This window comes from Suricata suricatta, chromosome 3 (genome assembly GCF_006229205.1).
Source record: "Suricata suricatta isolate VVHF042 chromosome 3, meerkat_22Aug2017_6uvM2_HiC, whole genome shotgun sequence".
NCBI lineage: Eukaryota > Metazoa > Chordata > Mammalia > Carnivora > Herpestidae > Suricata > Suricata suricatta.
The window spans coordinates 171,869,524-171,895,192 of NC_043702.1; positions in this window are offsets into that span (position 1 = coordinate 171,869,524).

Sequence of the window (25,669 nt, forward strand, 5' to 3'; positions counted from 1 at the left end):
TCCTGGCCTGGTGTTCTCCATGTGGATTGCTTGTCCTTTATTTCTCTGAACCCCACACAATGACTGACACAGAAGATGTGACAGATTAATTGAGGCTGAAGTCATTTTATTGTGGCTTATGATGAATTTGTCATTTTCTTGCCTGTCACCACATCTAGTGGCTCTTTTATGCCAGTCACAGTTCCAGCAACAAGGAGAATAATGATGCACACGACCCTTGAGGTCCTGACCCTCATGAGGCATGTGTGCAGGCAGCAGAGACTGACAAGACAGGACAGAAAGCAGCAGAAAACAGGAAGTAGAGTGGCTGCCATTTGTAATTAGTGTGTTATGAAGGGAATTGATAAGAGACTGACAGTCTCCCTACTTTGGTTAAGATGAACACCAAGTCTTTGTCAGTTGGTGATGCGGGAGGGGACTGGGGAATTCTCCAGCAGAGACCACAGTGCGGGCCCTGGAGCCATGGGGTGGAGTGAAAGGGCCACACAAAGGGCCATGACTGCTGAGGCTGCGGAGGCCGGGGAGGCTGTGGAGGCCTGGGAGGTTGTGCAGTGAGACACGGGCTGGCGTGGGGTGGGGGAGATGCTACTGTCTGGGGGTAATGGCTTGAAGCTTTGAGGTGTTCTAAAGACACAGATGGATCAGATTTGAGGATGTGATCAGATTTGTGAGTGTGGCCGGGGGTACAGGGACCCGGCACGTCTCTGACTGGAGTTAATGGATGGCCGTGCACTGATTTGGGGAGAGTTAGAGAAAGACAGGCCTAAAAGGTGGGTTCATAGGTAAGATGTGGGGCTGCACATCCGCGTATGTTCTCACTGAACAACGAGGTGAGACCATTAGCCAAGGAAGGACGTGGTTCCTTCTGTCCTCCGAGTGACACTGATTTGAGCAGCTGCCTCGTGTGTCAGCGCTTCCTGGATTTCTACTTCTTTGTGTCACCAATGGGTTCCTGTGCGTCTGTGCGTTAGTTCTCTGGAAGTTGTTAGTTGTGATAGTGACCAGTTTGGGTTTTTATTTGTTTATTTATTGGATGAGACATATAGCTCTGTCGCTGGCTGTGTCGTGTGTGGGGGCACCAGCGGGCAGATTGGTGGGCCGCATGAAGTGCGAGCATGGCTCCTCAGGGTTGACTGGGGGGCTTGCTGAAGGCTCTGGAGGAGAAGGAGATTGGAGAAAGAGAGCGTGTCCATGCCGTGTAGAGAAAAGAAGGCGTGGAGGAGGCGAGCAGAGGCAGAGGTCAAGTTGTGCTGTGTGCTGTACAAAGCGTGCATCTTCCACATCGTCTCCATCTTCCACAGACTTCTAGTCAAATTGTCACTTCTGTAGAGCTAGCCCCAATGCCTTTCTGCACACGGGGCAGTGTGGAGAAGAGTGGGGCTCTCCGAGCCGCCTGTGCTTGTCTGAGTGACATTAATTCTCTCTGTTTTTGAATATTCTTAATTTTTACTATTTTTGAGAGAGAGAGAGAGTGAGAGAGAGAGAGCATGAACAGGGAAGGGGCAGAAAGAGAGAGGGAGGCACAGAATCCAAAGCAGGCTCCAGACTCCAAGCTGTGAGCACAGAGCCCAACATGGGGCTCGAACCCACAAACTGTGAGATGATGACCTGAGCCGAAGTCAGGCACTTAACTGACTGAGCCCCCCAGGCGCCCTCAAGTGACATTAATTCTTTACTGTGAAATAAATTATTCACACCCAAAATGTATGTAAAATATAGAAACAGTTTAAAACATGTACTTACAATTAGAAAATAAACACTCAAGTCCCTACCAGCTGGCTAATCATGGGAGCACCACCAGTTCCTTTGACAACTCGGGTTTTTGCCCCCAGACCCCCATGGGTGACCCTCATTCCCTTAGCTTTCTGTGTGTTTTATCTCAAATGCAGCTGGCCCTAAATAATCTGTTACCTTGTTTTGCTTATATTTTAAAAAATTTTTAACGTTTTTATTCATTTTTCAAGAGACAAAGACAAAGCGTAAGCAGCCTAGGGGGAGAGAAAGGGGGAGACACAGAATCCAAAGCAGGCTGCAGGCTCCCAGCTGACAGCCTAAAGCCCGATGCAAGGCATGAACCCACGAACCTCGAGATCATGAGCTGAGCCCAAGTTGGCTGCTTAACCAACTGAGCCTCCCAGGCGCCTCACTTATTTTTAAACTCAATACACACAGACACATATTCTCTTTGTTCCCTCATGATTGTGTTTTCTGAGATTTATCCACATTCTTAGAGGCACAATAGTTTATTTACGTTCCTCGATGTATGGTATGAAGATACTGCAGTTTATTAATATATCCTGCCTTCGATGGGCACATGCTTCGTTCCCAGGCTATAGACAACACTGCTGGAGTATTCTTGAATCTCCTTGTGCAAGAGTCTTTAGATTGTATGCTTGGGAGACAGACGGCCTCAGTCCTAGGTGGTATTCCTATCCTAGGTGCGCATCACTGCTTTCAAAGTGATTCTATCAATTTTGGGGTCCGAGACTTTGCAGAGGTGGAGGCAGAGTTACTGCATGGTCACCCCCACGGAGACAGCCACAGGCGGGAAGGGGAGGGGCACTCTCAGGCCATTGCGGTCTGGGCCACTCATTCTCATTGCTGTTCCATTTCTCCCTTCACTAACTCGAGTTCTCAGACCCGAGTGTGTCTTCCCATGTGGGTGGAGGAGGTTAGGAGGCTGAGAATGTGCAAGCAGGAGGTCTGCAGCCCAGGGCAGGGGGCACCAGGGAGTGCCAGGCAAGCAGTGCAGGGGAGGGAATTGACTTGCATGAGTTTGGCTGGTACTTCCTGGCCCAGAGGTGAAGGTTTTTGCAGGCTGGAGCTGCCATAGTCACCCTGGGACTGATGTGAGAAGGGCCCGTTTGGGACTCTGATTCCCGAGGGACATGGAAGTGTGGAATCGCTGCTGTAGGTCTGTGCATCCTGGGGCACGAATGCCTGCACACCCTCCGCGTTGAGTGTCTGACTTCAGCTCAGGTCATGATCTTGCGGTTCTGAGTTCGAGCCTGAAGCCTGTTTCAGATTCTGTGTCTCCCCCTCTTTTTGCCCCTCCCCTGCTTGCACTCCCCCAAAATAAACTTAAAAAGGGAAAAGAATCTCCAATCCTCACAAGATCCCTGAAAAGTAGGGATTGTTCTAACTTTGGCAATGACATAACTGAGACACAGAGGGGTGGGTAACTTGCCCGGAATCAGGGTCCAGGGTGCCGTGTTTCATCCAGGCTGTCTCCCAGTGTCTGCCTCTGTCCTTCTGTCATCTGGTCCTCTGTCACCATGTGGCCCTCAACAAGGGATTTAGGTGAAAGAGGAACAGGGATGTCTGGGTGGCTCAGTCAGTTTAGTGTCTGACTCTTGATTTCAGCTCAGGTCATGATATCAAGACCGTGGGATCGAGCCCCTCATCAGGCTCCACACTGAACAGGGAGCCTGCTTAAGATGTTCAGTTCACATAGGTTTAATAACTGTTTATGTAATGATGAGACTTACTGTATGAATCTCTTACATTCTAGTAAAAAAGAGCAGCATCCTGGGCCACACAGGGTCTTTCTCCCTTGACATTATTATGGTTGTTTGTTTGTTTGTTTGTGTTTTTAAGTTTACTTATTTTAAGAGAGAGAGCGTGAGGGAGGAACAGAGAGTGAGGGAAACTAGGAGAATCCCAAGCAGGCTCCATGCTGTCAGCACAGAGCCCTACTTGGGGCTGAGCCCACAGACCGGGAGATCATGACCTGAGGCGAAATCAAGAGTCAGACCCTCAACCGACTGAGCCTCAGGTGCCCCTATTGTCATGTTTTTTGGGTTTCTCTCTGGAGTCTGCTCTCACCACCTGTGGGCTTACCTGTCCTACAGCTGGCACTTGCCTACAGTTAGGTAGGTCTTGGTGAAGGGCCTGCTATTTTGCTTGTGTCCTATTTGGCAGAGGCCATGTTCCCCTCTTAAGGCTCAGGGTCATTAGAGGAGGCATTCCTGGGATGTGCTGTCACAAAGCCGCACGGCCCCTGGCTCTGATGTTTGTCTCGGAAAGCTGTCAGGCTTGGCTGCATGACCAGTCAGGCTTGGCCAACATCCCGATCCCTGGAGACACTGCCATCAGGACTCCTGGGCTCTGTACGTCTCCAGGGACATGTCAGCCTGCTAACAGGGGGTGGGGCAGAGTGAGGACGCATCATGCAAATGGAGGACTATGAACATCGGTGTCTCTCCTGGTGAGGCTCAGGAGATGCGCCCGGAAACAGTGATTCAGACCTTTGTCCCGCACAGCCTTCCTGCCACCTCACTGTTTCTCTCTTCCTGTACTGCTTTTCCAGTAGACCGCACACACACTGAGAGTGGAAAGGCCGTGAGCTGAGGCATCGTTCTCTATGGCCAATGCCCAGAAAATAAGTTGAAATGAAAAGAAATCCTAAACTCTTCTCATAATTGTCATGCTTCATAGAGGAAAATATTAGGGGTCTTTGGTTCAAGTTCCTGTGTACAATGGTTGACCTGTAATCCTGTGTCCCCTACTTTAAAACTGGGGAGAGAATCTCAGAAGATGATCAAGTTTACCGAGGATGACAATAGACAAGAGACCAGAAGCTTTCCAGAGTCTAGAAGAAACATTCCCAGTGGAGGGTCAGATTGTAAATGTTTTAGGTTTCGTGGACTCTTCTGCCTCTGTGGAATGTAAATCGTTGTGTGGATTTATAATCCTTTTAAAAAATACAAAAACTATTCTTAGATTAGGATCCTTACAGAGCTGGACCACAGGCTGGATTCAGCCTGAAGTTTGCCAAGCCCAGTGGTACAGGTGCACCTTCAATTTTGGAGCCACAAAATATCATAGAACAAACTTCTAGAACCTTAATGTGGTAGGTCTTGAGAGGAAGCAATGAGCAGAAATATCAGGATCAAGCATGACTAGTTAGAAAATAATTTCTGGAGAAACAGAATGAGCAAAGGAAAGGAAAGGAAGAACAGAGATGGATGGACAGTTGTTTAAAGAGTTAAAGATGTGGAAAAGAGGAAGAACATGGGATGAGGGTTGAACAGAGTTTCTGGAACACATATGAGAACCTGGGGAAAAAGAGCGAATGAGGCAGTCTCTTAAGCAAACTCATGTGGGCCCTGCTGTGTGGCTCACTGGGTTTGTGTGGGAATGTGTGAAGGGATTTGCTCCCTTCTTGTGGGTATAGTCCCTTTTCAACCATGTCAGGTCACGGGCCCTCACTCCACCTTCCTGCCCTGTTCACCACTGTTGGCTTAGTTTGCCTCCAATCAGCTCTCAGGATAAAAAAAGAGGGAAGGAGAGCATCATTGCTGTGGGGTGAAGGTTGGCAAGGTTGGGGGAGGGCAGGACAGGAGTAGCTGTGGGAAGCTGTGGATGGAGAAGTAAGTGCAGGAACACCAGCCATGTAACTTTAATCAAAAATGCAAGCCATTTTCTTCCCCAGATCCTCAACAAATATTCAAGGTGGAGAAAGAGAAAAACCAGAACATAAACGAAAGGTAATATGTGTCCAAGAGGAAAGAAGGAAGGAAGGTCTAATGCAAGACCAGGTTGGACCAGGAAGGTCAATGGGCTACCTTTTTGCTAGAAGATAATTTGAAAGACAGATTTCTACAGACCCTGGAAATATTGGACTTGATGAGAAAGGCTCATTTATTTCCCCAGAATTCTGGAAGGGTACTGAACCAGGAGTTAAAATGCCATGGCTTTCCTCTTTCACCTACTCCTTGCCAGCTGACTTCTAGTTATTTAGCTTATCCGAGTCTGTTTCCTCATCAGTAAAATGGAAATAATATGTTTTGTCCTATTTCAAGCCATTGTTTGGATTCATATATGGATTTTAAAGGGCTTTGTAGAGTATTAAGAACTATGCTTATGACAGGGATATTATTAGCTTCGGTATTTTATTATTATGGACTAGTGTTTCAGTGTTGGGGTTGACTTTATTCCTACATCACAGGCTGGGTTCTGCAACTGAGGGATTTCCCAAAGACTACTTGTCAAACTGCTCATTTGGATAATGATGGAATGATTACATCATTTTGTGGGATCCAAAGTCTCTACAGTCCTCAGGTTGTGAAGATAAGAAACATGAAAACCAGATGTATCAAGGACAGGACTCCACTCACCTGTGGGGATCTGCGCTCCTGACCAGCTCATCACCCAGCCACGTCTTGAGGGAATGAAGCAGAGTTGTCACTAGAGGCGTCTGGAGAGTTTGGGGTCACCGTGGAAGCAGCAAATGCCTGTCAGGAGAACGCCAGAGCAGAGCTAGGCTTTCAGGGAGACAGGAGTGTCTCCTGCACCTGGCTTTACAGTTGTGACAGAGGCTGATTTGTTCTGTCCAAATGTAGGGTTTTTGAGAGTGGCAGCCCATGACCTTTCTTCCTTCAGGTTCCTTCCTTGTGCTGTGTTTCCCTAAACACAGATTCTCAAGGCAAGATCCTGACAAATCCTCTTGAAGCTTTTGTGACATAGATAAGTTTCCACCAAAAATTCATGCTCCCCATCCAAGGGACACCTTTCCAGATGGCCTTGTATCTGGGTAGGGCTGGGTGCCATTGGCACGTGAGTGGACTACTGTGTGTCTCTTATAGGCTGAGGTGGTTAAATAGCAAATACATTTTGCTCACTTTCTTTTTTCTTGTCTGATCTGCTGCTTACTAGACATGGATGTCAATAGCGATGCTGGAAACCAAGTCTTGAAGATGAAATGGCCACTAAAATGTAAGGAAATGGGGCATGTGAGACCCTGAAGGACAGCTACCTGGCCAGGAACACATACATGGGACAGGAATGTGAGCAGCAGGCCCGTGGGGATTTGGGGCTTTCTGGGAGAGTAGCTATTATCACTTGGATTCATACAGCTGCTCTCTTAGCAAACCTTCTCAAACTATTCTGTTCCCTGCAAGTGGGATCGGCTGGACTTGTCTGTTGAACTCGACCTTTCCCTTCTCTCCCTGGATTTTTCCACCCACCTTGCTGTCCTGTCCTCAGTTGAATAATAGCAGCCACAAAGAACAAAGGGAACAGAAGAATAATGGTTGTTTCAGTCACGCATTCATTTAGTCATTCATTTCCTTTCTTTTCTCTTTGTGTGACTTGACTGCATGGTCATAGCCCAGGAGTTGGATGGAGGCCAGGGCCAGGTGTAGGCACCTGGTTCAACCTCTTGTGCTAGGCTGGCAGGAAAGGCCATACACTTCAATGGTAGATTTGATATCGAGAGTCAAGAAGGAGAGTGCTTTGTTACCACTTTATGCCCATGGAATGTGCTTCCTTTTCATTTCTTACGTTCCATTTGGCTGACTGCCCTGGACATGGAGGCTTTGTTGATGGATCACCCTGTGGTCATTACCTGGTTTGTAAAATTGGCCTGGCAGACCAGAGGGTTGTTCCCACCCTAAACCATGCTGTGTGCCCAGAGCCTGGGTCTAAATACTTAGAAAGAAGAGAAACTGCGGAGCCCAAGTGGAAGAGCCTAACATCACCCACACGGCAAGTCAATGAAAATTTAGAAAACAAAACCAAACAAAAATAGGCGCCTACGGAAGCACACCAACCGCATCCCTGAGGTCTCACAGTTTTCCCACTGGAGTGGATTGTGCTCACAGGTGCACTCACAATATCAAGTGGTTTGTCCTCAGAACGGTTGTCACTTTAGAAGAATTTGGTAAGCCTGGTTTCTCAGCAAGGAAGCCACTCCACATTCACATAAGTGATTAGGTGGCTTAACTGGAATTTAAAACGCAGTGTGAAGTCTTCCTCAATAGCTCCTATCACTACTTTATATGGGAAATAAGGAATCCTGCCTGTCTCGAATCATCCTTTACCTCTCCCACGGCCTAACATGCGGCTCTTGGGGGATGAGCCTCTTATTTGACGTGCTAGATTCTGACAAGACGCGGGTTGGAGCCTGACTCTGCCATTTACTCTCTCTAGGACTTTGGGGGAGTTCCCTAAGTTTCCCCATCATAATGGGGGTCATCCTATGACCTGCCACATGAAGTCGTTGGAAGGATTAAATGAGCTACTAGAGGTAAACCATCAGAGCAATTAACTGCTGAATTACAATTGGCTGTTGCTGTTGTTTTTCTGTTGTAGGTTAAATGCTTTTCCTCCTGTTTTGAGTTTGGTTGGACTGGAACCCAGTTGGTCATGCCCTCCAACATTTTTATGTGAATGTGGCTGACACACAGTGTTATGTTCATTTCAGGCACACCACATAGTGATGTGACAAGAGTATCCCGTATGTCATGCTCCCCCCAAGTACAGCCGCCATCACCGCCATCCAGGCTACCACAGGACCATGGGCTGTATTCTCCATGCTGTGCCTTTTGTCCCCATGACTTATTTGTTCCATGCCCGGAAGCCTGGACCCTCCCTCTCCCCGCTACCCATTTTGCCATCTCCCTGCCCTCTCCTCTGGCCACCACCAGTTTGCCCTCGGTATTTATAAACCAATTCTGCTTTTTGTTTTTTTATTCCTTTATTTCATTTTTTTAGATCTCACATATAAAAGAAATCATACAGTATTCGTCTTTCTCTGTCTGACACATTTCGCTTAGCATAATGCCCTGTAGGTCCATCCATGTGGATGAAAATGTCACGCCCTCAGACATTTTAAGATTCTGACCCAGAGCATGTTCCCAGCACTGGATGTCATTACTAGCCACAGCCAGCTTCCAGCCTTTTCTCTGGAAGCTCTTTCCCTCTCCCCTAGATCACATCCTCACATCCCTGGAAGTTCTGCACACGCCAGTACAGCTGTGGAGATGTGGTTCAAGAGTTCAACAATGTATAGCATGTATGGACTGTCGTTCATAAGGTTGGTATTGTATATGCGAAAGTGCAAAAGGGAGTGGACCTTAAAAGTTTTCATCACAAGAAAAAAAACGTGTGACTGTGTGATGAATGTTAACTAGACTTCTTATGATCATTTCACAATAGTTTCAAATACTAAGTCATCAAAACAGTTATAATGATGAAGGAATTTGTTACAATTGGTGTTGGGAGGGCACCTGGGTGGCTCAGTCAGTTAAGGACCTGAATGTTGATTTCAGCTCAGGTCATGATCTCACGGTTGGTGAGACTGAGCCCCAGGACGGACGCTGCACTGGCAAGGAGAACCTTGCTTGGGATCCTCACTCTCTCTGCCTTCCCCTTCTCACACTCTCTCAAAATAAATAAGCTTAAAAAATTAACTTAAAATTGGTGTGGCGATGCCAAATACCTACCATTTTTCACTGCCAGCTCTGTGGCAGTAGACAGTTTAGTCTGCGAGCCAATCACAGATCAATAGTTCTGAGAACACTGCCGGCCAGCTGTTGAAGCAGGCTGCCGGGGGCTCCCAGTGTAGACAAACTGCCGGTGCCCGGTACTTCGAGTGCAAGCCGCAGCAAACGGGCTGGGCTGCTTCTGTGGCAGGTAACGCGTGACTGCCCGGCAACAGGAATGATTCCAGGTGTCTTCTGCACACAGGACTCTGCGCGTGTTTTGGGGGCATGTTTTCTAACGATAAAAAGAACTCCAGGAAATTATTCAGCCATTTCATTGTAGATGTTGTAATTTTGAGATTATTGTATGTATATTACGGAATAAAGCAAAGACACAAAGCTATTGGAGATATTAGAATCCAAGATTATATATATATACACACATATATATGCCTTATAAAATTTATATATATACATACATGTATAAAACCTTGGACATACATATATGTGTGTGTGTGTGTGTGTGTATTTTTTTTCTTTTTTCTCTTCTTTGAAAAGTTTTATTGTTTCTCTTTGGTCCGCAGCTTGAGTGAGGGCTCCAAGATGCTTATAAAGCTGCCTAGTGGCTGCAGAGAGAGACTGAGGCACCAGCCTTGGCCCCAGGGGCCTGCCAGAAGGCTTCAGTGGCTCCTGGTCATGGCTGAGGGGGAGCCTTTTGAGATACTCGCCCAGTTCAGCCTGGGGGCCGGACAGCCTGCAGAGGGAGCCAGAGGGCGGCCCACCTTCTTGGTGAGTTTCACCTCCTCATCCAGGAAGTGGTTCTCCAGGGAGTCCCTGGGCTGGGGTCGGCCTGCAGGACCCTGGCCTGCAGATGCCAAAGGGCCTGGTCCAGGCTCTTCAGAAGCAAGGCAGCACGCCTGGCATCCACTCTTCCTCCAATGGGCTTCTGCACGTCTTGCAAGAGGGCAAGGCTGCCACACTGGTTTCTTCAGCACTTGGTGCCCATGTGCATCTTCTCAACAACTCGAAGATGTGGCCCACACACCCCAGAGCCACATCAGCACGTGGAAACGGGAGCCCAGAGAGAGCTAGGTGTGGGAGGCCCGCAGGGGCAGGTTGGGCAGCGGCTGACGGTGGCCTCAACAAGGTGGAGTAAGTCTGACAGACCTGGGAGCTCCTGGTTGATCCTTACCAAAGAGCTCAGCTCAAAATAAGGTGTTGGCTAGGGGGCGCCTGGGGGGCTCAGTCGGTTGAGTGTTGGCTCAGGTCATGATCTCATGGTTCATGGGTTCGAGCCCTGCAGCGGGCTCTGTGCGGGCAGCTCAAAGCCTGGAGCCTGCTTTTGGTTCTGTCTTCCTGTCTCTCTGCCCCTCCCCCACTTGCTTTCTGTCTTTCTCTCAAAAATATAATAATCATTAAAAAAAAAATAGGGTGTTTACTGGTCCTGGAGGCACAGGTGGCTTAGAAGATGGTTCTGAAGGTCATGACTGGAGAAAAGGTGGGAGAGTGGTCAGAGGCTGGTAGGAGGGGTGCCCCTGGGTCTTTTCCATCCAAACACTGTTGAAGCAAGAGACAGATCCAGGGGATCTGTGGGCACACTGCTCGGGCTTTTCGTTATATGGGGCTGTTTGAAAAAAAAAACTACAAAAGTATCTGTTACTTGGTTTGGGAAATCTGACGTTGGGAGGTAACAGGCATTTTTGATAATATTCCTGAGCATGGAAAAAGTATCAAGGCTATTTGGAGATTTATTTTCCTATTTTAGGAGGTGCAGGCTGAGGTATTTAGTGGCTAAATATCATGAGAGCTAATCCAGTTTCCAATGGTTCAGCAGTAAATTCATACAGGTAAACACATACCCATATATTACATGCAATTGAGGGGAAATGTTAACATTTCTTGAATTTAAGTGATGAGTACAGAAGTGTTTATTACCTTCTGACAAATTTATATTTGAAATTTTCCATAAGTAAAAGCTGGAAACAAAACAAAGCAAGATATGAAGAGGGCAGGGAAATTCAGGTCTTTTCTCAAAATGTTGCCCTGGTCCAAATGTCCTCAGAGTAAATGTAGCCATGATTTGTTTTCTCTTCCCTGCTCTGGGCCATTTAATTTCAGGGATTCTGAGCTTGAACATTTGTTCTTGACCTTGTGCATCCTCTGTAGTTTTCTCCTTACAAAGAACCATCCCTTGATTAGGGAGAGAGATCAATAATCACACTTGACTTATGGCGCGTCTGGAGGAACTGTATCTTCCTGGATTGTCTGCTGCTTCTTTGAGAAAGAGCAACAACAACGTATATATATATATGTCTCCTCACTCCTGCTCTGCTGTCTGACACCTGGACTCTCTCTCACCAGAGTCCATAGTGAATGTCTGTTTTAGGGTCCTTCCTTTTTCCTTTTTTTTTTTTTTTGACAGAAAGAAAGAGAATGGGAGGAGAGGGGCAGAGAGAGAGAGAATCCCAAGCAGGCTCCATGCCCAGCACACAGCCCAATTCAGGGCTTGAACTCACAACTGTGACCTAAGCTGAAATCAAGACTCAGACTCTCAATCAGCTTAGCCACGTAGGCACCCCATGCTTGCGGTATTTTCTTAGCTTTGATTGGAGTCTCAACCAGGACTCTGTCTCCTGAATCTCCCTCTCCTCTCTTATTCATGCATCACATCCTGAGGTCCAATGCTGTTTCACCCTCCGATTGTATTTGGGTTCCCAGAACCCCACGCCTCAGACGGGGCCAGGTAGAATGGACATCCACTTCTCTGATAAAAGAGAACTATACAGCAGCACTTTCCCCTGACAAATGTGGTCCTAAGGCTCTGTGTCCTGCTGGTGGCCTCTGTGGCCCATACAGAGGTCAAGGTGAGAGGTGCTTACCTCGTGCTTGCAGACACTGCTTCTGTACTCCCTGGAAGAAGATGGGAATCCTGATTCAGCTTTGACTATCAATGGAGATACAGGCAGTGACATTTTTGAGGAGAGGCTTAGAAGTGGCATTCTTGTTGTCCTTCCTGAAACAGGAAGCTGGAAAGCAGGTCATACCTCTGCACTAGAAGTTGGATGAACAGGGCAAGCTATGTAGAGTCCTGACTGCCCCGTGTGGGCTTCATGAAGCCACTTCCCTAGTCCTACATGGTGAGTGCACCCCCCTCAGGGCCCACCAGGAAAGAATGATCAGGTATCTGTTGTGACTTTGGCTGGTGTGTGTTCTAGGATTTGGCATGAAATTGTGTCCCCCTGCCTAGGCAAATTTGAGTGATACCTCTCAGGAGCCATGAGGGCAAATGGGCTAATATGTGATCTGGGAAGATTGTCTTTGTCCCATCAATCTGGATCCATACTAATCCTCAAGGTTGCACCTCGCAGACATCTTCACCTGTGCTCCCAGCCGGGATGAACCCACGGGGAGGGAACTAGGCATCCATGCAGTTATGGAGGAGGGGAGAAGGGATTTCCCTTTGGCTCCAGTCAGGCAGAAGCCTCTCTCCTGCAGGCCAGGCTCTGGGACTCTGAGAGCCTGGTGGCTCATAACACACATCCCAAGTAAGAAATGCTCTGCTCTTGAGAAGTAATGAGATAAATGCTGGGTTCAAGCCTACCCACCCCTCCTTCCTTTCCTAAGACCACAGGTTCGGGATACTGGATCATGAGTATAGATCCATGTAAAGTTGAATTTCAAACCACTGGAAACACCTACTGAGCCCATGTGTACAATACAGAGATCATGTGAGATCACACTCCTAACACTGTGTGGATCGTCTCTCATGTACCATGTGGCTTCCCACTGCACTTGGCCATTCTGACTGCAACCCCCTAGCACACCAGGGTCCTGAACTTCACCCAGTTGTGCTCCCACAGCCAGTCCAGAGGAACGTCTCACAATGAGGCACAGATTGTGATGATGCATAGTGTTTTACTCCTGGAATCTGAAGAGCAGGGGTTATTCCCGTTCTTGGATACAGAGATAAGAATTTTCCATCTAAATACAGGTTTGTGTGCCTCAAACCACTTTGTTTGGTTGGATCTTTAAACTCCCCATGAAAAAGAAGGATGGAAATTCAAATTCTGCCAGTATTGGTAGACCTTGTGTTATGACAACAGGTGTCCACTGCTTATTCTCACTCATCACTGAATTTTTTTAATTAAAAAAAGTTAATGCTTATTTTTGAGAGAGACAGACAGATACAGTGCAAGTGGGGAAGGAGTAAAGAGGGAGACACAGAATCCAAAGCAGGCTCCAGGCTCCGAGCTGTCAGCACAGTGCTCAGTGCGTGGCTCAAACTCGTGATCCATTAAATCATGACTTGAGCTGAAGTCAGATGCTTAACCAACTGCACCAGCCAGGCACCCCTCATCACTGAATTTTATATAGCTATAAGGCTGGAGGGTTCATGATGCTCAGTCTTGTTGGGGAGAAACAGCCATCCCAAAGCAGGATAGTGGTGAGTAAGTTAAACCTTCTGGGCACTCTCGGGGAATGTGGTTCTTCATAATCCAGAGGTCTGGAGCAGCTGCCATACAGAAGACCTGTCAGACGCTGCTTCACACAGTCTCTGGTTTGTTTGGGTTGGGACCAGTTGCTGCAGCACTAACACAACACAAATCCTAAAGAATGCATTTAGGTGAGTCCAGAGGTCTGATTTCTGGATGACATGTTCTCCCAAAAGGGTTGTCTTCACAATGGAAGACAATGTACCTTCTGAATTCAGCAGTAAGCCCCTGAGACTCAAAGGAATGTAACTCATTTTGGGGTTTGAGATTACTCTTGGAAGCTCATACCCCACTAACCACCTCATTGTCTGTTGTCAAATTTCCTTGAGAAAGATCAGCTTTACCTGAAACTTGGCTAGTCCCAACTTTCTTCCAGGAAACCTTCTCTTGCCCACGTCTTAGCCTCTCCCAGCACAGTGTGGCCTCACTAATGCCTAGAGATAGAGATCACGCCGTACAGTGGGGACCATCCTGTTTCAAGAAAATGGGTCTGTGAAACCTCTGACCTCAATCTTTCTTGTTCGTTTGGTTTTGCTGGGGTCATTTGCCCAGGACGGAGGAAATAACTGCTTGGTTTTATTTGCATAGAGACTCTACCTTGACAGGGTTTGCATTACTGCTCCTGAGGTATGATCACTGTAGTGGCCAAGAAAAGTCAGTTCCTGACAGATGTGATGAGCTCTTTTGTAGGGATTTGAGTTCCAGATCGTACGCTTAATAGGTGGCCCAAAGATCTAAATCCATGGTGGTATGACAATCCAAATTCTAGTCCTCTGTGCCCAGGGGGTAACCAAGCTTTCTACCCTCTTGCATTCACTGGAGTTGATAGAACTTGATCAGAGGCAATGCCAAAAACTGGCTAGCTCAGCATTATCGAAAGGAAGCATAACTCCTTCAAGACATTCCTGTAGAAGTGGAGAGCCAGAAGGCTTTCTACAGCACTTTGGCTACTTCCAAAAATGATACTGAGCACATAGATGCTCAACAAATCCCGTTGAATAAATACATAGATGGATGAATGAATGAATAAGAACCAATCTTCAGGTCTTCTGTTTCTGCCAGATATCAGCCTGGTAAGCTACTGACATTATGTTACTGCTGCTAACATGGTCTGTCAGATCATCTTGTACCTTATATCTGAGCTGACACCAGGCTGGTCAGTATCACATGAAATCCCCACATTTGGTATAGGGAATATTTCCAGAAGAACCAAGGCATTACTTTATGTGCTGCAGGCCCTGGGCCTGGAGATTATCTCGATTTCCTAGTAGATCAGCCCATGTCAGCTCTAAGACCTTGGTGTTATACTAACACGGTCACTGGTGTGACCAGCATCTCTTCCAGCCACATCACGGCCCCATTTTTTCCAGCAGGGCAGCTCACTTTTGGCTTTGCCTGCTTATGTGGGTAACCACAATAGCAACCTGGACCTCATTCACACCTACCGAAATGTATTGGCCCACATGGCAGACAGACTGGAATGTTCTGAGTAGTGGTTTTCAAACTTTACACATGGCATCAGCTTGTTGGGGCCAAGAGTTTGGGGTTTCTTAGGTCTGGGGGTTGCATTTCTAGTAAGGTGATGCTGACATTGCCCTTCCAGGGACCATACTTTGAGAACCACTACTGTACATGTGAATTCCCTTGAAACGGGAAATGAAATGAAGCAAGAGCTCTGTGCTTTCATTTCCCTGCACCTAAAATATCTTTGGCTGGGGTCTCAAGTTCATAGGAGAAATGCAGTTCAGGCTTGACTGAAAAAGGAAACAGAAGAACCTAATGGGAGGGGCCCTAAACCCCTGCATTAACTGGGCCCTTTCTTCTGGGGCTTAGCCCCTGGGTGCCCTGGAGGAGCTGATCAAGTTTCCACATGACATGAGCAGGTGGTGCCTTGTCCTTATTGTCCTTCAAAACAGCTTTTCTCGTGTTAATAATGCAGAGCGTTACTGAGTACATCTTTCCATCCTATCAAGACAAATAGTCATCCCTAAAGCTTTGGCCCAAGGACCAGTCTGCTGTAGAACAAGATCCAAGTGAGGAAGGCGCCTGGGTGTCGTTTTCTGGAAAAAGCTCCAGGAACACAGCTGCTGATCAGAAAATTAGTTATGGGTTCTGTGGTGGGAGGAAGAGCTGGAGTTAACTATATTCCCAAAAAGGAAAAGCCGTGGGGAGTGTGACTTTAAAACCTTCAGGTGACTGGGAGAATAGGTGTCACCTTTTATTTTACCACAAAGGAGACCTTAACAAAGGACATGCATTTGGCTGGGGCGGGAATTAGAATATGTGGTGGAGGGGGTTGACCCAGACTGGGTCTGAAAGGAATTCTGATTTTTCTGGGTGTGTTGGCCTGCAGGTGTCTTATTGACATGAGTTTATATTTAGAGGCTTTTGATTTCTGGCTGAAGGAGGGAGAAGCTTAGGTCTGGGGAGCAGTTCCCAGGGAAAAGATAAGAACAACAGCACGACAAAATTATTATTAGGTTAGCCCAAGAGTACAAAACTGAATTATACGTTATTCTTGCAATTAAAAAAATGCCTAGTAGGTGAACTTTTATGCCACCAACTCAGGCAAGAAGTATGGCTTTTTAAAAGTTTTATATTATACTTTTAATTTCCATTTTCTGTAGTCTATCAATGACTGAAATTTCACTGCAGCCCATTTAAGACTGTCTCCCACAGTCACAGCTGTATTCCTAGAGTTTGGGGAACGAATTTGATCTATGTGATAACTATCCTCTAAAATTTGCTAAGACATCTTTTATTGCCCTATTGAAAATATAATAAATATTTATAAATGTGCCATCAGATGAAAGATGTTAATTGTGTTTTTTGACTCTTCTGTATCTTTGCCAAATGTTTTTGGCTGCTTGGTGTGTAATTTATTGAGAGTGGTGTGCTGTGATCTACCATCACAGAGATTTGTCAATTTATTCCGGCAGGTCCATCCCTTTTTGTGCGTATCTCTCCTGAGTCTCTCTAATGATGTGCATCAGTGTTTAGAATTGTTAAATTGCTTTGGTAACTTTAACCTTTTATTTTAATATTTATTTTTGAGAGAATGAGAGAGAGAGAGACAGACAGACAGACAGACAGACAGACAGACAGACAGAGACCGAGCATCAGTGGGGAAGTGGAAGAGAGAGAAGGAGACACAGAATCTGAAGACAAGCTCCGGGCTCCCAGCTGTCAGCACAGAGCCTCGATGTGGGACTTGAACCCATGAACCGTGAGATCATGACCTGAGCTGAAGTCGGATGCTGAACCGACTGATCCACCCAGGCGCCCCAGTAACTTTAACCTTTAATCACTGTGCAGAACCTCTGTCCTGAATGATGCTGTTTGCCCTCAAGTCTTCTGTGGCTGACATGAACATGGCCAGATTGGCTGTCTCCGGTTATTATTTCATGGATATATCTCTTCCCATTCTTTCCCTTCCAACCTTTCAGTGTTTTCATGCTTTAGGTGTGTCTCTTCTTTGCTAGATTGTGTTGCAATCCAATCTGACATTCCTCTTTAGCTGGCAAGTTCAACTTATGTGCAATGGAATAATTGGTATATTTGGACTTGGTGTTATAATTTGCTTTCCTAGTATACCTTCCTTTCTAGATTTACTTTCTCCTTTTCTTTTCTTTTCTTTTTTAAAATGCTTTTTATTTATTTTTGAGAGACAGAGAGAGCATGAGCAGGGAAGGGTCAGAGAGAGAGGAGACACAGAATCCGAAGCAGCTCCAGGCTCTGAGCTGTCAGCACAGAGCCCGACCCGGAGCTCGAACCTATAAATTGTGAGATCATGACCTGAGCTGAAGCCAGACGCTTAACTGAATGAGCCACCCAGGTGCCCCTATTTTTTTACATTTAAAAGTTTTATTTATGTTTGAGGCAAAGAGATAGAACACAATTAGGGGAGGGGCAGAGAAAGAGGGAGACACAGAATCCAAAACAGGTTCCAGGCTCTGACCGGTCAGCACAGAGCCCAAGACAGGGCTCAAACCCAAGAACTGTAAGATCATGACGTGAGCCAAAGCCAGAAGCTTAACCGACTGAGCCACTTTACTTTCTTCTTTAAAAAAATCTCTTCTTAGGATCAATGTTCATATATTTCCCTTGGTCCCTGTTTCCTAAATCTCATGTCACAGATACTGCGGGAACATGCCATTTTCTTAAAGTTCAACTGAGCTGTGTCCAGATGCAGCCTTTTTGTCTATATATTTATCAACAAGTTATTTCTCCTTTGTAGATCGAGGTGAAATTCACGCACCATAAAATTAAGAATTTTGAAGTGAGTAAATCTACAGCGTGTCGTAAATTCACAGCGTTGTGCAGCCATTACCTCTGTCTCATTCCACGTTTTCCCCTTGTTCTGTTCTATAATGTACAGATGGTCCCCAGCTTACGGTGGTTTGACTTACAAGATCTTTGACTTTATGATGGTGCAAAAGCACTATACGTTGAGTAGAAACTGCACTTTGAGTTTTGAATTTTAATCTTTTCCCAGAATAGCAATGTGCTGTGGTATTCTCCCGTGATGCCGTGCAGTGGCCGTGCCTCCCAGGAAGCCACGTGATATCCTGGGTCAACAATCGACATAGTGTCAGCCATTTTGTCTCCATACAACCACTGTTTCAGTAGAGGATTCAGTGAGGTCACATGAAATGTTCAACAGTTTATTATAAACTAGGCTTCGTGGTGGATAGGTTTTCCCAGCTGTCGGCTCATGTAGGTGTTCTGAGCACTCGTAAGGTTGGCGAGGCTAAGCTGTGATGTTCGGTAGGTTAGGTGTTAAAAGGCATTTTCAACTTAGGATGTTTTCCATTTACAATGGGTGTATCAGGATGTAACCCCACTGTAAGTTGGGGAAGGTCTGTATTTTATTAGGCTTCATGCTGAGTTCTAATTTTGTTAACAAAGAAGAGCTCTGTGCACCCCAGGCATCTCCCGGAGGAGATGTGGCTGCCCTTGCCCTCACTCCCTGTCCGCTCTGCCGTTAGAATAACCGTACATCTAACCTGAGGGCAAAAAGCAGATGAGTGTCTCCAGTCCTACCTCCTCTGGCTGTGGCGGTGATTGTGAGCTAGGGTTAACCAGATGCTTTCTTTTAACTAAGAGGAGTCCTGTTCCACTGACTTTATTTTTAAATTTATTTTTGCTTTTGAAAATTGACATATGTTTGGGGGGCCTGGGCGACTCAGTTGGTTGAGCATCTACCTACCTCTTGATTTCAGCCCAGGTCATGATCTCACCATTCATGAGGTTGAGCCCTGTATCAGGCTCTGCACTGATGGTACAGAGCCTGCTTGGGGTTCTCTCTCTCCCTCTCTCTCTGCCCCTCCCCTGCTGGTGCTCTCTCTCCCCAAATAAATAAATAATACTGTTTGTTAAAGATGCTGAGCACTGGATTCCAAGAAAAGTGCAATGCCCACTCAAGGTTGTTACTAGAGCACTGACTGACTCTCCCTAGCTGCATGCATTAGAGTGAGGGTGTGTAATTCCCACACATGGGATGGGACACTGCTGGGATCCAGCACCCTCCCCCTCCCCATCCCAATCCCCCCATTTTTCCTGTCGTTCTCCAGACATTGCAGTTCCCAAGTGAATGTAGAAAGGAGGCAGATGTGAAACGATGGCATTTTGGCCAATAAAATATAGACACACATGCAGTGAAGGGTTTCATTTCAGTTTTTTGTTTGGTGCTGACCCCACTTCTCTAATCTGGAGGGGTGGGATTTGGGGGAGGGACAAAATGTCTTCAAAAGGTTTTGATTGTAGGTGACAGCTTGGGTGGGATACATGTGGGCTTCTGACTGTTCTTACCAATGTGTTTTGGTTAGGGCCTCACACATTGGTGATGAGGTCACTGATGATCTGAGAGCTTTGTGATTGTGTTTGATTTTTGCAAATTTTTACATTTGGCTTTCTCATCACAGATTTTTTAATCCACTGGAAACTTGAAAAGGCTGGATCAGGAAATCTGCATAGTTTTTTGTTTTTTTTTTTTTAATGATACTTCAAGGCTCGTAGACCCTGGTACCAAGGATTCGGCATGGTGGGGGGGGGGTCTGAAGGATCATAGAATTGGGGTCTTTTGTGAATAACTGGTGCCTGAAAGTTTGATGGCACTCAGATTCTTATTCCCAAAGCCTCCATTGGATAAGCAGTCCTAGGATGACTCTGAGAGATGTTTTATGTGGAGAAAGGGCCATGGTCTTGGTCTCAGCCACCTGGTCAGACATCAGGAGGAGACTGAAGGGAGAGCCCCAGTCACCACCATGTCCTCTGTCCTGTGGGCTGGTCACTGCACAGCCATGTCCATGACCTCCCAAGGTCACTGCCATCCTGGGAGGTCAAACACCTGCGGTTCTGAAAATTCTCTCTTCACAGCTTCTGCAATACATGTCCTTTCCTCTTCTCCATGGTGGAGGGTGTCTCCAGCAGATCCTGTGTATTTGCAGGTCTATCTGAGGTAAGCAGGCAAAGCAACCAAAAAAGAGAGGCAGCTCCAATGACCTGAATTTAATTAATAAGTACATTCATTTTACTTCACATAATTGATTTTTTTCATTGATCTTATCACCACCTGACACATATTTTTATTTGTGTTTCTCCCACTGAAATATAATTTCTGCACTGTATAATCATTGCTGAGAACACAGCAAAATAAGTTAATAATGAAAAAATTAATATTTCTTGCATTGAGGTTGGTCTTTATCTGGTGGAGTAACCGGCAGTGGTGGTAGAGCCCACTGAGGTAGCCGAAGTCTAGACTCCCCACGTCCGTCCATGACCAGCCCTCTGACTCCTCCCCCAAAGGACTGAAGAGCTCTCTCCTCTAGGCAGGCCGTCCTGTGGGCTCGCTCTCCTGCTCTGGGGAGCCATCTTGCTGAGCATCTGCCCTGCCCACACCTCACGGATCCTGGCACAGAGTCTGAATCGGAACACCTTTTGACTTTGGAGTTTGGATTGGCTAGAGCGTTACATTTTAACGGATTTTTAAAAACAATTTTCATGTTTATTTTTGAGAGAGAGAGAGAGAGACAGAGCAGGAGCAGGGGAGGGGTAGAGAGAGAGGGAGACCCAGAATCCGAAGCAGGCTCCACACTCTGAACTGTCAGCACAGATTTCGATGTGGGGCTCAAACTCACAAACCAGGAGGCCATGACCTGAGCTGAAATCAGATGCTCAACTGATTGAACCACCCAGGCGCACCTCCTCCACCTCCCACTTAAAAAGTTTTTTTAATGTTTATTTTTTAGAGGGGGGGGGAGGGAGGGAGACACAGAATCCAAACCAGGCTCCATTTTTAACAGCTTTTTAAGAAGTCTGAAGTCTACCCAGTCTCAGCCTGAGGACGCACTGCTTTTTTGCGCGTACCCTTTCCTGAGGACTTTTCTGACCGTTTGGTGCGGTTCCTGTGCACAGGGAGAGAGTCATCTACAGGTGGCTTCCCATTTGTTTTAATTAAAAGCCAGCGGCCAGGCTGGGGCTCGTCAGTAGGGCCGCCCAATCATCCTGGGTTGCCTGGTTTGTGACTGTTGTCCCAGTGTAATTACTTTAACAATTTTTTAAAAATATTTATTTATTTTTGAGAGGAGGGAGTGAGGGAGAGAGAGAGCACAAGCAGGGGAGGGGCAGAGAGAGAGGAGGACACAGAATCTGAAGCAGGCTCCAGGCTCTGAGCACAGAGCCTGATGAGGGGCTCAAACTCACAAATCATCAGATCATGACCTGAGCTGAAGTCAGAGGCTTAACCGACTGAGCCACCCAGGCAGCCCATGTCACACACAGTGAAATCATCAAAACCCTTTTTCTACTCTTAAGTGGATCCAGTTTGGACAAGAAATTGTGTCTCTTCCTCCTCTAAGGCTCTGCATGACCAGCCCACCCCTCCCAATGGACTTCTTTGTCCTTATCTCCTATTATTTCCCCGCTTCTTGCTCTGCTGTGGCCACACTGAGCTTCCCTCTGTTCCTTGAGCTCCTGAATGTCCTCTCCCCGCCCCAGAGCCTTCCCAGGAGCGGTTTCTGTTTCTGGAACACTCTTCCATGGGTATCTGCATAATCAAGTCATTTAAGTCTTAAATTTACCTTCTCCATGAGACATAGTCTGACCGCCCGATGTAACATTGCAGTCCTCCCTTCCTACATGGCGCATCCCCTATTCCACTCTGGTGTTTCTTACCTCAGTAGGTTACTATAGCCTTACATGAACACCATGTTTATCATTCCTCTTTCCACTGGGAGGTGAGCTCCGGGAGGGTAGGGAACCTTCCTGGTGTAGCAGAAGATCCCAGGATGCCTCACACAGAGCGAGCATCAATACACATTTGTTGAACGAATGAGAGAATGAATGAACAAAACCTCATGTTGTCTGTGTTCTATTTGTTCAAAGACTTGCCAGGGGACCACCTATCTGTGAAGATCCAAGGTGTTACTAGCTGGTGGTGACTTAATAGTTTGTTCCTAAACTGGATATCCTTTTCATTTTTATTTCCCAGAGGAACTGGAACTTTTCCACAGCCATTTTATCACAGACCAGTTAGGGGAAATTTGGAAGACAGGAAGGTCTTTTAGGACCCTAGAAATGACCACACAGAAGCAACTATTTTATCTAAAAGACAGGATACACCAGCAGAAATGGTTCCAAAAGTAAACAAAAAAAAAAATCAATGTCGACTTAATGCCATGCGGTTTATGGAGCTCTCTCAATCCCACGGTCTAAGTGAACTCTCCTCACAGCACTGCCTGTTATCCCTCTTTAGTTCAGGCAGAAACAGAGCCGGAGAAAATAATGACTTCTTGTATGGTATATGGCTAGTTTAATGGCAGAGTGGTGAAGTGGCGGTGAAATCACAGTCCTGGTTTAGTACCACAGTCTGATGTCCCTTTATAACTTCTATCAGGCATTTCTTGTGCCTTCTGGGGTCTTCAGGAAAGCCTACAAGACACAGAACATGTCCTGACCCACAGTGTGTGAGAGGATGTCGTCCAGTTTTGGGATAGACACCAAGGGAGCAAGGCCATGGGCATTTCCCACCCAGATGCAAACGGACAGTTTATGCAAGGTTTTCATAAGAAACAGAAGAAGACAGGGCACCTGGGGGCCTCAGTTGGCTGAGCATTCGGCTTCCACTCAGGTCATGATCTCATGGTTCCTGGGTTTGAATCCCTCATTAGGCTCTGTGCTGACAGCTCAGAGCCTGGAGCCTGCTTCAGATTCTGTCTCCCTCTCTCTCTGCCCCTTTCCTGCTCGCTTGCTCGCTCTCTCTCTCTCTCTCTCAAAAATAAATAAAAACATTAAAAAATTTTTAAAGAAACAGAAGAAGACTCCCTTATGACATCTTACAGTTCCCTCCCAGCCCTTCTACTCTCAGGACCATGACAGCCATACACACAGTAATCATAAGAGTTACAGGTATGAGGCACACTGCGTCTTGTGAACATTCTAAGTGTGTTAATTCACTTACATCATACATCAACTCTCTGTAGTATGATTATTAGCCCATTTCTCATAAAAGGCACTAAAAGCACATTGGAGCCCATCTCACAGCTAGAAATTGGTAGACATGGTAGACAGGGAATTTCAACCCATGTGGCTCATGCATGCTCCAGAAAGGTGCCTCCCGTCCAATAGAAATATAATGCAAGTTGCATGTGTGGCTTTTTAAAACAAAATTTTTAATGTTTATTTTTGAAGGAGAGAGAGAGACAGAGCACAAGCATGGGAGGGGCAGAGAGAGAGAGGGAGACACAGAATCAGAAGCAGTCTCCAGGCGCTGAGCTGTCAGCACAGAGCCCAATGCGGGGCTTGAACCTACGAACCGTGAGATCATGAGCTGACCTGAAGTTGGATGCTTAGCTGACTGAGCCACCCAGACCCCCCACCACATATGAGCTTTTAAATTTTCTAGGAGTTACATTAAAAAGTGAAAAGAAACATCCATGTATACACCTATGGGTATTCTGCTGAGTGAACTAAGTCGGAAGAAGACAAATACCGCATCTTTTCTAGATGCAACCAATCAAAGACAGAAACAGACCCATCAACACAGGGGGCAAACCGGTGGTGGCCAGAGGAGGGGAGGGAAAGAGATGGGCAAAGTGGGGGAAGGGAAGTGGGAGGTACAACTTCTAGCTATGGAATGAATGTGTCACAGGGATGGAAGGCACGGCATAGGGAACATAGTCAATGGCACTGTAATAGCGATGTATGGTGACATGGTGGCTATACTCCTGGGGAACACGGCATAATGGATAGAGATGTGCAATCATTGTGTTGTACTCCTGAGATCAATGTCCCATTGTGTGTCACTCATACTGCACTCATAAATAAGTCAATGTAAAAAGAAACAAGTGGAGTCCATTTTAAAAGTGTGTTTGATTTAACCCAATATATCAAAAAATTAATACTTCGACATAAAAATTATTCATAGGATAGTTCACATTTTGGTACTAAGTCTTCTAAGTATCATGTTCATCTTAGTCTTCAAGCACATCTCAGCTTGGATTCTAAAGTTTAATCAGAAATACTTAATCTGTATTTAGATTTCATGAAATGTATGGTTGAAAAAGTAGATTTACATATTCAAGTTATTTCTATCATACTGCAAGTATTCCAGTAACCAGATCAAGTACGGGTTTTTACATTAAAATTAAATACAGTGTAAAATTCAGCTCATCTACTGCACATGTGGAGGGTCCCCCAGGCTCATACCCCTGACACCATACTGCTCTGATTTCCTGGAGAGCCCCCCACCTCCCACTCCTGTGGCTCAGCCCCGACTTCCCCATCCCTGAACAGCTCTTATGATCTCCTCCTGAGTGTTTCAGATATTCCAGCTTTTGGCCCACCTATCCCCATCATCATCTTTAGGACTAACTTCAAACGCCCTGAATTGACACAGATCCCCACATCTCACTTGGAGAAAGCTGCACAGTGTCATAAATCTAACAAACAGATGACTATGTCGGTTTTCCCTGTTGGCTCTGCTTCACATACAAGAGCGTTCCGGACGAGGTAGGACTGTCTCTCCTCTGTCCGGGGTGGAAATAACAGCTAGATTAGATTGCATGTCAGAGCCTCTGCTTAATGAGGCTCCAAAATAGCTCCTTTGATTATGACCGAAACCCCTGCACGACCTCTCAGAGTCGGCGTGGGAGAATTTGAGAGAGGGAGAGGCTTGGTAAGAACTGGAAAAGAGGACGTGGCACCTTTCCGATCTGGTGTTCAGGTAGGAAGTCCTGGCCTTTCTGCAGCCAAGAGGGCAGAAAACAAGGAGAGAGGAGAGAGCTGTCCAGCACTTGGAGTGCGGCTCACGTAACTGAGGAAATGCTTTTACTGTGATTTGATCTTACTCAGTTTTAAGTTCAAACAGACACATATGGTCCAGGGCACCCACCCTGGAGAGCACACAGAGCTCTTCGAGGGGAGGACCATGGCCCCTCTTCTGCTGTAGACCCTCCCCCCACCAAACTGTACATGGTCGATCCCTTCTATGGTGAGATGGGGGCTGAATATGAGATACTTCTGTTTCATGGGATTAGGGCATCTGTGCTGAGGAGCTCAGGAGAATGCAGCCACCGTGTGTGCGAAAGGTCCCTGGATGTGAGCTAACAAGGCTGCGAGCACCCCAGGGAGGTGGGTTCCTGATAGAAGATGCTTATTCTACTTCTGCTCTCAAATTAGGAGACATTATTTTTTAAATTAAAGTGTTTTTAATGTTTATTTATTTTTGAGAGAGAGAGACAGAGACAGAATATGAGCCAGGGAGGGGCTGAGAGAGAGGGAGACACAGAATCTGAAATAGGCTCCAGGCTCCAAGCTGTGAGCACAGAGCCAGATGGGTGGCTCGAACTCACGAACTGTGAGATCATGACCCGAACCAAAGTCGGATGCTCAATCGACTGATCCACCCAGGTGCCCCAGAAAAAGAAAGACTGTCCCTCCTAGGAGTAGAACAGTACCTCAGAGGGAGGG